Source organism: Phyllobates terribilis, unplaced genomic scaffold, assembly GCF_046119375.1.
Source record: "Phyllobates terribilis strain yellow unplaced genomic scaffold, ASM4611937v1 Scaffold_3__8_contigs__length_932513732, whole genome shotgun sequence".
Classification (NCBI taxonomy): Eukaryota; Metazoa; Chordata; class Amphibia; order Anura; family Dendrobatidae; genus Phyllobates; species Phyllobates terribilis.
In genome coordinates, this window is record NW_027362763.1 from 614,039,753 (window position 1) to 614,052,712 (window position 12,960).

Sequence of the window (12,960 nt, forward strand, 5' to 3'; positions counted from 1 at the left end):
TTGTGGGCAGAGACGGTACATCTCGCTGACGGCACACTGGGTTAATATAGTGGGTGCAGGGACTCTGTCGGACCTTGAGACTGAACAAGTCCTCCCGACGCCAAGGATTGCGGACCCTGGATCAGTTAGGGTTGCCCCCACATTCTACAGCTCGTGCACCTACTCCTCCTCTTCAGCCTTCATCTCCGAAATTACATCAGTCGCAAGCAGGAAGCACTGCCTCGGCTAAGCAGCAACAAGCAGTGCTGAAGCTAATATGCTTAGGTGACAAAACCACACACCGCTGAAGGGTGGTAGACAGCTCTGAAAGAGCAGGCATATCTGTGGCCGACAACGCTGACCCTACAGCCAAGCATGGTCATGCGCGACAATGGCCAGAACTTCTGAAGCGAGGTGAGCTCACACACGTACCATGCCTGGCCCACGTGCTTAACCTGGTGGTTCAGCGGTTTCTCAAAACCTACCCGGATCTGCCTGATCCGCTTGTCAAAGTATGCCGCCTGTGTGCCAATTTTAGAAAGTCAGCTACAGTTTCCGCCGCCCGTACCGTGCTTCAGCAGCGTTTGCAGCTTCCACCTCACCCATTGGTGTGCGATGTCCCCACGCGTTGGAACTCTACATTGCAGATGTTGCGATTTGTGAGCAGAAGAGGGCAGTTGTTGACTACCAGCATCAATAAGGCCATCGGAGGAGGGCATGGTTAGTCATCCTCTTGGTGAGGACACGGAAGTCTTGCCTGTTAGCAGTATGGCACACATGGCTGAGTTTGTTACGCTGCCTTTCCCGTGACCCTTGCATTGTCTAAATTTTGGGTGACAGTCATTACTGTTTGGTGACACTTCTAGACCCACGTTACAAGGAGAACTTTCTGGCTCTTATTCCCACGCAGGACAGTCCTAATAAAATGGGGCAGTACCAGAAGGCCTTTGTTGTGGAATTATTAAAAAAAAATCCCATCTGAAAATGCTGGCGGCAGAGGTCACCGTTGGTTGGACAACCAAGCAGTACAGGCGAGAGGGACACAAAATACAATCCAGCAGAGGAACACTGTCAAAGTTCTGGGACAGTTTTCTCAGACCATCCCATCGCACAGCCCCTGATGCGCAGGGTACTCTCACAAGTAGGGAAAAGTTTCGGAACATGGTGAGGGAGTACCTTGCAGACCGTACCATCGTCCTCAGCGATTCCTCTGTGCCTTATAATTATTGCGTATCCAAGCTGGATACGTGGAATGAACTGGCTCTCAACGCCTTGGAGGTCCTGGCCTGCCCTGCCGCTAGAGTTTTGTCAGAGGGGGTTTTTAGTGCCGCCGGTGAAATTATAACTGATAGGTGAATCCGCCTGTCAACTGAAAATGCAGACAGGCTGATTCTTATAAAAATGAACAAGGGCTGGATTGGGCCAGACTTCTCAACACCACCGAATGATAGCAGTGTAAAACTCAAATACAGTGTCTTTTTGGGGAGGTCTAACTATTCCCATGCACCAATGTCTTCACACCCAGACATGGGTATACGCTTCCTGATTTTGTGTATTTGCTCTTGTCCTCCTCCTTCTCATCCTCCACCACCATATCTACGTCTCTTGCAAGGGGCATTGGAGTTCCTTCAAATTTTTGGCAGCCATTACAGTCACTGCATACCCTATAACTGTATAGCAGACACTCCTTTCTAATGGGAACATGTCATTATTGCGGCCCAGCTCTATGTGTCTTTAAATTGTTAGGCTGCATGCCCACAATGCGTTTTTCAAGCGTTTATGCTGCGTAATTTGCGTAGCGTAAACGACTGTAAAACGCTTGGTAATCCGTCTCCCATGGTCCCCAATGACAATCCGCAATTTCAATGCCCATGCTGCGGATTTTTCAGCAGCGTTTTTGATGCATTGAAAAATCCGCAGCATGTTCATTATTTGTGCGTTTACACATGCGGAATTGCCTTCTCTATGCATTAAAAAACGCAAGGCAATTCCGCACGTGCAAAACGCTTAAAAAACACGCGAAAAACGCGTGTCAAATTTCGCACACGTTTTTCCGGGAAAGGACATGCAGAAATGAAGCAGAAATTTTCTGCTTCATTTCTGCATTGTGGGCACATACCCTTATTGGGGTTCTTCCCAAATTTTGGCAGCCCTTGCAGTCACTGCATGGGCATTACCACTATAGGAGACCCACTTCTTTTTAATGGGAACATTTTTTTTTTTTTACCGAGACTCTCTTCTATGTCTCTTCAAAGGGGTATTGGGGTGCATCCAAATTTTTGGCAGCCCTTGCAGTCACTGCATATGCAATAACAGTATAGGAGACCCACTCGTTAATAATGGGAACAACAAAGCATAGCCGACTGCTGGCCCTTTAAGAATAGTAAGGCTATAAAAATAGTCTTTGTGACTTTCAGACTCCCTCCTTCATAAATGAAACATGATATGTTTGATCATGTCTCACACACCACATGGCCAGATAAGGTATTAAAATGTTAAAATGACATTTCCCGGTGAATTCATTTTTCACCGTTGAAAGCAGTGCAAAAGTGCAAAAACGCATCATGTGAACATAGCCCAAGTTATGGAGGAGCGTTTTTGTATATTTATTTTGCCTTATATACAATTCATTAACCTGGAAAGGACGTTCCTTAACATATTTCCCAGGAAAATAGATTTTGGTTTTGTTTTTGTATGTTTTATTGCGAGTCCGTAAAAGTGGCGTAATACCTCTGACAACATTGTTGACAGCAGTGACCCTTGGAGTCAGAAATGCATCCAGGGGGTCTTCCCCATGCCATTTGAGCACTGTTCCCATCGATTTAGGCACATTTTAGGCCCTTTCTGGGGGGGCCGCCAGAAAAATGCTTGAGTTTCCCATAGACTTACATTGGGCTCGTTACTCAGACCGAGCACTCGAGCATTCCATTTTACTCGACCTGAGCAACGAGTCCTAGAGCATTTCAGTGCTCGCTCATCACTAGCGCCCACCTGACAGTGTATGTGGTTTACTAAGCACAATCCTGCTGACAGGTGTGCTTTAAATGGAGTGGAATATTTGGCACACTCCAAAAAATGTCACGGACTATTGCCGCTGTAATATGGGATCACGTGTGATGATGGAAAAGTTTCTCTGCTTACACAATACAGCAATATGAAAAAATAAAAAAAAAAATCTGCCTGTAGTCTGCTAATAAGCAAATGGAGCAGAAAAATTGAGTACTCTATTGCTTTTTAAGCAAATAATCAGTATTAAGAACAAAAAAAAAAAAATAGCCTTGCTATGTAGATATGCAACAGCAGCAGCAGACAGAAGGTGTAATGGAACCTATTGTGCTGTATACACTGCCACAAACCCTGCATGACATACACCTGACTAAAACCACCAATTCTGTCCCTCACTCAACAGCCTACTGTTTCCGGGGTACACTGTAATGAGCATAGGGTCACCAGGTCTTATATAGACCTGATGACGCTATGCGGCCAGCCAATCACTGTAATGCCACAACCAACATGACTCTGGCATTACAGTGAGTGGCAGGCAATCTCTGCATGTTAACTGGCTCTCTAAAGAGCGACAAACATATGGGGAGATGCTGGGGCAAGTACCAAGCAGTGACTAGAACGCTCGCTCATCACTAGAGTAATCCTAACTGCCATCTCAGGTGAGAACAGAAAGACATTATGGTTTAAACTTAGAAAAAAAAAAAATCACAAAAATAAATATATGTTTGACGTACTGCTGTACATGCTTTTTTCACTAAAACTGCAGCAAAACCTGATACCTGCGTTTTTTTGCATTTACTCATTGCTTTCTATGGGTGAAGAAATGCTGCAAGAACGATGAAAGAAGTGACATGCTGCAGTTTTCAAAAATGCAGCAGGTTTCCAATTCAGTCAGGAAAATAAAAAGTGTGTGCATGAGACTTTGAAATCTCATAGCTTTGCTGGCATTGTAAAATGCAGCTTTTAATTAGCATACAAAAAGCAGCAAAAATGCAAAGTGTAAAAATATTCTTAGGCTATGTTAACACATTGCGTTTTTGTGGTATTTTTCTGTGCGGACTTGCGTTTGGGACTTAGGGTTGGCATTTTTTCAAAGGTAAAGAAAAACTAAAAATTATGACAATATGACTAGTGTTAAACGCAAGTGCTTGCTACTTGAATTTTTATCGGGTGCTCTGGTATACACTGAGAATCGTGAGTACCTGAGTGATATGCTTCAGTCCCCGCCCCACATGCTTTGCGGCTGTTAAACAGCCAAAAAAAACAGGCGGAGATTGTTTGCCATAAACGGACAAACCCCGCATGTTTTTTTTTTGTGTCTAACAGATGCAAAACATGCAGGGGCGGAGTCTCGAGCATATCACTCCAGCACCCGTGATACTCAGAGCATACCCAAGCACATGCTGCAAATTCAAGTAGCGAGCACTTGCGCTCAACACTATTGACAACACATTTAATATGACAACCTTATATTATCAAATTCTGTGTCGTACCTCTGGGTTCAAAATGCTCACTATACCCCTTGATAAAATCCTTAGGGGGTCTAGTTTCCAAAATGGGGTCACATGTGGGGGTTTTCCACTGTTTAGGCACATTAGTGGCTCTCCAAACACGACATGGTGTCCACTCTCGATTCCAGATAATTTTGCGTTCAAAAAGTAATAAAAAAAATGTAGGTCTAAAGTAAAATTTGGGGGAAAAAAAATTTAAATGTTCATTTTTTCCTTCAACGTTGCTTCAGTTCCTGTGAAGCACATCAAGGGTTAATAAACTTCTTGAATTTGTTTTTGAGCACCATGAGGGGTGTATTTTTTACTGTCACTTTTGTGTATTTTCTGTCATATAGACCCCTCAAAGTGACTTCAAATGTGATGTTGTCCCTAAAAAAAATGGTTTTGTAAATTTTGTTGGAAAAAAATGAGAAATCGCTGGTCAACTTTTAACCCTTTTGTTGCAAAAATTGTGCTGATGTGAAGTAGACATGTGGGAAATGTTATTTATTAACTATTTTGTGTGACATATCTCTCTGATTTAAGGGCATAAAAATTCAAAGATTGAAAATTGTGAAATTGTTCTCCAAAGTTCTGTTTTTTGTTTTTTTCAAAAATAAACTAAAGTCTTATCAAACAAATTTTATCACCATCATTAAGTACAAGAGGAGACTCTCCTCCAGACCCGGGTACCATAGTACCTGTAGTTAAAAAAGAATTAAAATTTTAAAAAAAACCTTATACTCACCTTTCCGGCGCCCCCCGGTCTCTCGGAGTGGCGCTGCTGTCTCCTTGACTTCCGGCGGTGGTCTGCAAGGACCTTCCGTGACGTCATTTAGTCATGTGACGGTCACGCGACCGCTGACGTTAGCGGTCAGGTGATGGTTGCGTGACCATCACATGACTAAATGACATCATGGAAGGTCCTTTTTAGAGCACCAAGAGTCGCCGAAGATACCGGACACATCGCTGAGGAGACCAGGGGCCATCTGAAGGTGAGTATAATGGGGTTTTTTTGTTTGTTTGTTTGTTTTTTTACTATTGATGCTGCATTTGCAGCATAGTAACTTGGTCACACTATATATATTCATGCCGGTTGCATGGATTTATATAGTGTGACCAAGTTGTTAAGCACTTTCCAAGTGATGCTAAAATCGCTTGGAAAGAGCTTGTCAACCCGCATGCGGAAATGCATGTGAAGAACGCTTCACTTCCTCTTGTCCCTGGCAGGAAAACGCATGTACAATCCGCATGCGTTTTTTCTGCCAGGGAGATGCAGAAACGTTCAGGAAAAATCCGGGGCATTTCTGCATCGTGGGCACATAGCCTGAAAATATATAAAGGTTCAAATCATCCCCTTTTGCTCCATTCAAAATAATAATAAAAAAAAAAACCACATTTGGTATCGCCACGTTCAGAAAAGCCCGATCAAAATATAAAGAGAATTAGTCCAACTGGTAAACTGTGTAACCAGGAAAAAAAAAAAAAAATCAAAAAACGCCAGAACTATGTTTTTTTGGTCGCCACAACATTACAATAACAGGTGATCAAACCATTGTATCTACCTCAAAATGGTATCAATAAAGTGAGCTCTGCATGCAAAAAAGAAACTCTCACCCAGATCCTGAAAAAAAAAAAGTCACCATTTTTATTTTTCACCACTTAAATAATAAGGAACCTTTACATGTTTGGTATCTACGAACTCTTAATGACCTGGAGAATCATAATGGCAGATCAGTTTTAGCATTTAGTGAACATGGCAAATTAAAAAATACAAAAAATAATTGTGGAATTGCACTTTTTTTTGCAATTTCATTGCACCTTGATTTTTTCCCCGTTTTGCAGTACATGATATGGTAAAACCAATGGTGTCCTTCAAAAGTACAACTCATCCCACAAAAAAAACAAGCCCTTACTTGGCTCTGGGAAGAAGGGGAGCAAAAAAAAAAAACAGATGCAAAAACGGAAAATCATTGGGATAAAACATTGGCGTATTTGGCCTCTTTACAGAGACTCCGTGTGCACAGACCCTAAGGGTATGTGCCCACGATGCATTTTTCAAGCGTTTTTGCTGCGGAATTTTCCGCAGCGTAAACGCTTGGGAAACCTTCTGCCATGGTCCCCTATGCAATTTTGCACTTTCAATGCCCATGCTGCGGATTTTTCCGCAGCGTTTATGCTGCGCTCAAAAATCCGCAGTATGTCCATTAATTTTGCGGAAGCGCTGCGTTTTCGCCACCATTGACTTGCATTAGAAGGCGCCAATTCCACAAGACTGCATCTGTACTTGCGTAATTGGTGCGTTCTAATGTGCGGATGGTACTCGGGTGTAGAGAAAAGGAGAGTCTCATCCACACCCAGGTACCATAGAACTGTAAAAAAAAAAAAAGAATAAAATAAAAAAATAAAGATTATATCACCTTCCGACGGCCCCCGGACTCCTTCCCTGTGCTTGCGGGCAGGACTGAAGGACCTGCGCGGTCACAGTAATGTGACGGCAGGTTTTTCAGTGGTGTCCTGCGATCAGCTGGCAGCCAGGAAGGAGCGCAGCAACACACGCCGGGCCATCGGAAGGTAAGTACATTTCTCTCATACCCCGCGACCTGATAACAGATCAGGGTGGAGGTGTTGGTCTGCTTCTTTCAACAAAATGTACTTTTCAGGTTATCCCCCCTGTACCCTCCCTTATCTTCCCGTCCTTTGAGGCCCACACAGTCAGACTCTACCAGCCCTTCTCCCTGCGAGTGGCGGTTGTCTATCGCCCCCCAGGTCCCCCCCGTCAATTCCTGGATCACTTTGCTGCCTGGCTTACAAATTTTCTATCCTGCGACATCCCCACGATAATCATGGGAGACTTTAACATCCCAATTGGCGATCCTCTTTCCCCATCTGCCACGCATCTTTTATCACTAACCTCCTCCTTCGGCCTTTCACAGCTTGCTAATTCTCCTACACATGAAGACGGGAACACATTGGACCTGATCTTCTCCCATCTTTGCTCAGTACATGACTTTACTAACTCTCGCCTTCCACTCTCTGACCATAATCTTCTTTCATTCTCTGTCAAGAACTGTGACTCTACTCAAGACACTCCCACCGTCCACACTTAGACATTTACACGCCATTAACACCCAGAAATTTATAAAAAGGTTGCAATCATCATTGGCCCCAATCTCCTCCCTCTCATGTCCCGACTCTGTATTGAAGCATTATAACAAAATAATGCTATGCGCCCTGGATGAAGCCGCACCTCCTACACAAAGAAAAATTCGGCATAGACGGCAACAACCCTGGCACACGCCTCAAACACGTCTTCTCCAGAGGTACTCCTGGTGCGCTGAACGGCTGTGGAGAAAATCAAATCTGCCCGAAGATTTCCTCCATTATAAATTTATGCTGAAAACGTATAACTCTGCCCTTCACCTCTCCAAACAAACCTACTTTAACAACCTCATCATCTCATTTTCCAATAATCCTAAACGACTCTTTGACACGTTTCATTCTCTCCTCAATCAAACAGCACAGGCCCCGACCACCGACCTCAGCGCTGACGATCTGGCTAACTATTTCAAAGAAAAAATTGACCATATCCGACAGGAAATTTTCTCCCAATCCCCAAATGTTATGCATGCTCCCCCCCGCCACATTGTATCTTGCTCATTTTCTGACTTCGAACCAGTCACGGAAGATGAAGTGATCAGGCTCCTTGCATCTTCTCGCCCTACCACCTGCACCAGCGACCCTATTCCCTCACATCTCCTTCAGTCCCTTGCTCCAGCTGTCACCACTCACCTAACTAAAATTTTCAACCTTTCCCTCTCATCTGGTATCTTTCCCTCTTCTTTTAAACACGCCAGCATACAACCATTACTTAAAAAACCATCCCTCGACCAGAACTGCATGGCCAACTACAGACCTGTTTCCAATCTTCCCTTTATCTCTAAACTCCTGAAACGCCTGGTCCACTCCCGTCTAATCCGCTATCTCTCAGACAACTCTCTTCTTGACCCTTTACAATCTGGTTCCCGCTCTTTACATTCTACTGAAACTGCCCTCACTAAAGTCTCTAATGATCTACTAACAGCTAAATCTAATGGTCACTACTCCCTGCTGATTCTCCTGGATCTCTCTGCAGCATTCGACACTGTGGATCACCAGCTCCTCCTCACTATGCTCCGCACTATTGGCCTCAAGGACACGGTTCTCTCCTGGTTCTCCTCTTATCTCTCTGACCGCTCCTTCTCTGTGTCTTTTGCCGGCTCCTCCTCCTCCCTACTTCCTCTTACTGTCGGGGTTCCTCAAGGATCAGTCCTAGGCCCCCTTCTTTTCTCCTTATACACCGCTCCTATTGGACAAACAATCAGTAGATTCGGATTTCAGTACCATCTCTATGCTGATGACACCCAATTATACACCTCTGCTCCGGACATCACCCCTGCATTACTACAAAAGACCAGTGATTGTCTTTCTGCTGTGTCCAACATTATGTCCTCCCTCTACCTAAAACTGAATCTATCAAAAACTGAACTACTCGTCTTTCCTCCCTCCATTAATCTACCTGTGCCCGATATTGCCATCTCCGTTTGTGGCTCAACCATTACTCCCCAGCTACAAGCCCGCTGTCTTGGGGTCATTTTTGATTCAGATCTTTCTTTCACTCCTCACATCAAATCACTCGCTCGTTCATGTCATCTACACCTCAAAAACATCTCAAGAATCAGGACTTTTCTCACCTTTGACTCGGCAAAAACTCTTTCTGTAGCTCTTATTCATTCTCATCTTGACTATTGTAACGCTCTACTAATCGGTCTCCCTCTTACTAAACTCTCCCCTCTCCAATCCGTCCTGAACGCAGCAGCCAGGATCATATTCCTCGCCAACCGCTACTCAGATGCCTCTTCCCTGTGCCAGTCATTGCATTGGTTGCCCATCCAATATAGAGTTCAATTTAAACTTATCACGCTTACCCACAAAGCCCTCCATGCTTCAGTACCCCCCTACATCTCCTCCCTTGTCTCAGTCTACCACCCTACACGTGCCCTTCGTTCTGCAAATGACTTGAAACTAAAATCCTCCATAATCCGAACTTCCCACTCCCGTCCCCAAGATTTCTCGCGTGCTGCGCCAATTCTTTGGAATGCATTACCCAGGACAGTTCGATTAATTCCCAATACCCACAGTTTCAAGCGAACCCTAAAAACACATTTCTTTAGACTGGCGTATCACCTAAACACACTCTGTCCATCCCAGCTTTCCCCCATATTAAAATCTTCTTCAACTTCGGGTTCAAACCAACCATGCACATAAAAGCCTCTGTCAGGACTGCACACATACTGGCTGGCGACCAGTCCATGTATTATTATTTATCCTATTCAGTATATCAAGGCTGCATTATACAATATATGTACTTTTTACCTTTTGTCTCCCCCACTTCCTCATAGACTGTAAGCTTGCGAGCAGGGCCCTCACTCCTTTCGATATGAGATATGCTTATTCTGTATTGTCTGTATAAGTCCCCCCTAAAATTTGTAAAGTGCTGCGGAATATGTTGGCGCTATAAAAATAAACTATTATTATTATATTATTATAAGTATATAGGTTTATTTTTAACCATTCTCTCGGGTCACATTATATAAATCCATGCTGTTTGCATGGATTTATATAGTGTGACCTAGTTGTCACAAGCACTTTGCAAGTGATGCTAAAATAGCTATGAAAGCGTTTGTCAATCCGCAAGCGGAAACGCATGTGAATCCGCATGTATTTCGCAGGAAAAATGCATGTACAATCTGCATGCGTTTTTTCTGCCAGGGAGATGCAGAAATGCTGCAGAAATTTTCTGCTTCATTTCTGCATCGTGGGCACATAGCCTAAGGCTAAGTGCCCACAATGCAGAAATGCTGCAGATTTTTTCCGCATCTCTGTGGCAGGAAAAACGCATGCAGATTTTACATGCGTTTTTCCTGCCAGGCAGAAGCGTTTGTGAAGCGTTTTTGCATGCATTTCTGCATGCGGGTTATCAAGCGCTTTCCAAGCGATTTTAGCAACTTGACAACTTGGTCACACTATATAAATCCATGCAACCGGCATGGATTTATATAGTGTGACCAAGAAATAGTTAAAAAACAGAATAAAAATAAAAAATAAAACATTATACTTGCCTTCCGATGGCCCCGTTTCCTGTACGATGCGTCCGGTCTCTTATACGGCTCGCGATGGTCTAAAAGGATCTTTAATGACGTCATTTAGTCATGTGACAGGTCAGCGGACCTGTCACATGACTAAATGACGTCATGGAAGGTCCTTTTAGACCATCGCGAGCCGTATAAGAGACCGGACGCATCGTACAGGAGACCGGGGGCCATTGGAAGGGGAGTATAATGTTTACTTTAAATTATTCTTTTAACAGATACTATGGTACCTGGGTCTGGATGAGAGTCTCCTCTTCTCCAAACCAGAGTACCATCCGCACATTGAAACGCAGAATATCCGCGTGTGCACATAGTCATGCGGATATTAAGCGATTCAATGCAAGTCAATGGCGGCAATTATGTCGCGTGTCCGCAAAATTAATTGACATGCTGCGTTTTTTTCCGTAATGATAAAACGCAGTGGAAATTTCCGCAGCATGTGCACAGCACATGAGGATTATCATTGGGGACCAAGCGGTTTTTAAGCGTTTTCACTGCGGAAATTCTGCGGCAAAAACGCTTGAAAACCACATAGTGGGCACGCAGCCTAAAAATGTGTGAACTGCCCCGACAAACAGCACATGAACCGCGGAGAACTGCACTTTGCCCTCTTTGAGCTTCAATTTGGTATTCACAAAACACAATCTGTAACGTACGTAAGAAACAGGCACCAGAGAGTGACCGGACAGCCACAAACACGACGCCAAGTCCTGTCAGCTGCCACTCCCGGTGATAGAACGTCTGCTGGCCATGTGAGCAAGGCCGGGGAATGAGAGTCCTAACATGCCACGGGCCGCACTCACCATAGAAGAGCCGGCAGCAGCAGTCCCCCTCCTCGGCCGGCGGCGGCAGCAGCAGTCCCCCTCCTCGGCCGGCGGCGGCAGCAGCAGTCCCCCTCCTCGGCCGGCGGCGGCAGCAGCAGTCCCCCTCCTCGGCCGGCGGCGGCAGCAGCAGTCCCCCTCCTCGGCCGGCGGGCGGGCGCCTCACACTCCGTCCTGTCAGCACTGAGCGCTCAGTGCCAGGAAGTAGTAATAGCCAGAGCGGGAGGGGAGCAGGAAACGGCGGGGCAGCTATTAAACACCACACAGCACATCATACAGAATTGCCCTGTGCCCCATTACTTCCGATACAAACCAAATTGCTCTATAACTGAAATATTGAAAGAACACTACACCATGTATGACTACGAGTAGCGCCATTATTATGTAATATCAGATTCTACTGCACCTCTGATAGCGTCACCAAGCGACACAACTACCAAAATGCACTTTATACCACGTGACTTTCATTTCGGACCTCAGAACCTCTATAACACTAATCATACAGCGCCATCTACTGGCGGGTTTATGTTCTACATCTCAGTCGTTCCTGTGAAAAATATAGTAAATTCGATGTTTCTTTTTTTGTTGTTGAAGTGTAACAAATCTGCTGTAAACTGTAAAGACTCAATTTCTACTTGTAAAAGGAATTGAAAAAGGAGAACCACCGAATGATAGGTCCAAGCAGACTGAGGAATTTTAATAAATAACCTTTATTGTGAAATTATGGTTTAAGTGGCAGTACAGGGCCAAACATAATGTACAAAGAGTCATTATTGCTGTTACACTACAGTCATGTGCTGGACTAAATTAGGACGTACTAAACAGCATATTGGGATGATGGGATGATGGGCTGCAATGCTAGACTCGACCACTGGATGGCAGCACATTTTTCGAATGCAGACCAGGAAATGACTTCTGGCCTTGATACTGGATTAGAAGAAGCTGCAGTTTTTAACTCTTGACCTGTAATATAGAAAGAAATCAGAGGGAATTCAATGGAAATACTAAAATGAACCAGAACATCCACAGGACTGGATTAAAGTTTAATAATAGAACCAGAGAAAAAAGATTGTAACTATTTGGGATTATGTATAGAATATCAGGGTTACACATGCCTGGTGATATATCTCATCAACATCTTATAGGAATATAGGTATAATTACTGTTCTGTATAGGGATTATGGCTAAAATATCACAAATACACATGGCCAGTAACATAATTCATCTACTTCTGATAGGAATATGTGTATAACTATTGTTCTGTATGGGGATTATAGCTAAAATATCACAAATACACATGCCCAGTAACATAATTCATCTACTTCTGATAGGAATATGTGTATAACTATTGTTCTGTATGGGGATTATAGCTAAAATATCACAAATACACATGCCCAGGAACATAATTCATCTACTTCTGATAGGAATATGTGTATAACTATTGTTCTGTATGGGGATTATAGCTAAAATATC

General features: G+C 44.0%; 1 protein-coding gene across 2 annotated transcripts in view; it reads right to left on the reverse strand.

Moving 5' to 3' along the window:
• Positions 1-11,940, reverse strand: part of CUNH6orf120 (chromosome unknown C6orf120 homolog) — a 131,850-nt gene extending 119,910 nt beyond the window's left edge. Inside the window, exon 1 of one of the 2 annotated variants that reach the window (XM_073671495.1) lies at positions 11,894-11,940. The gene's annotated coding sequence lies outside the window, so the exon portion shown is untranslated. Of the gene's footprint in view, positions 1-11,469; positions 11,711-11,893 lie in introns of those variants that run through there. The other variant, XM_073671492.1, reaches the window with a different exon arrangement.
• Positions 11,941-12,960: the final 1,020 nt, after the last annotated feature.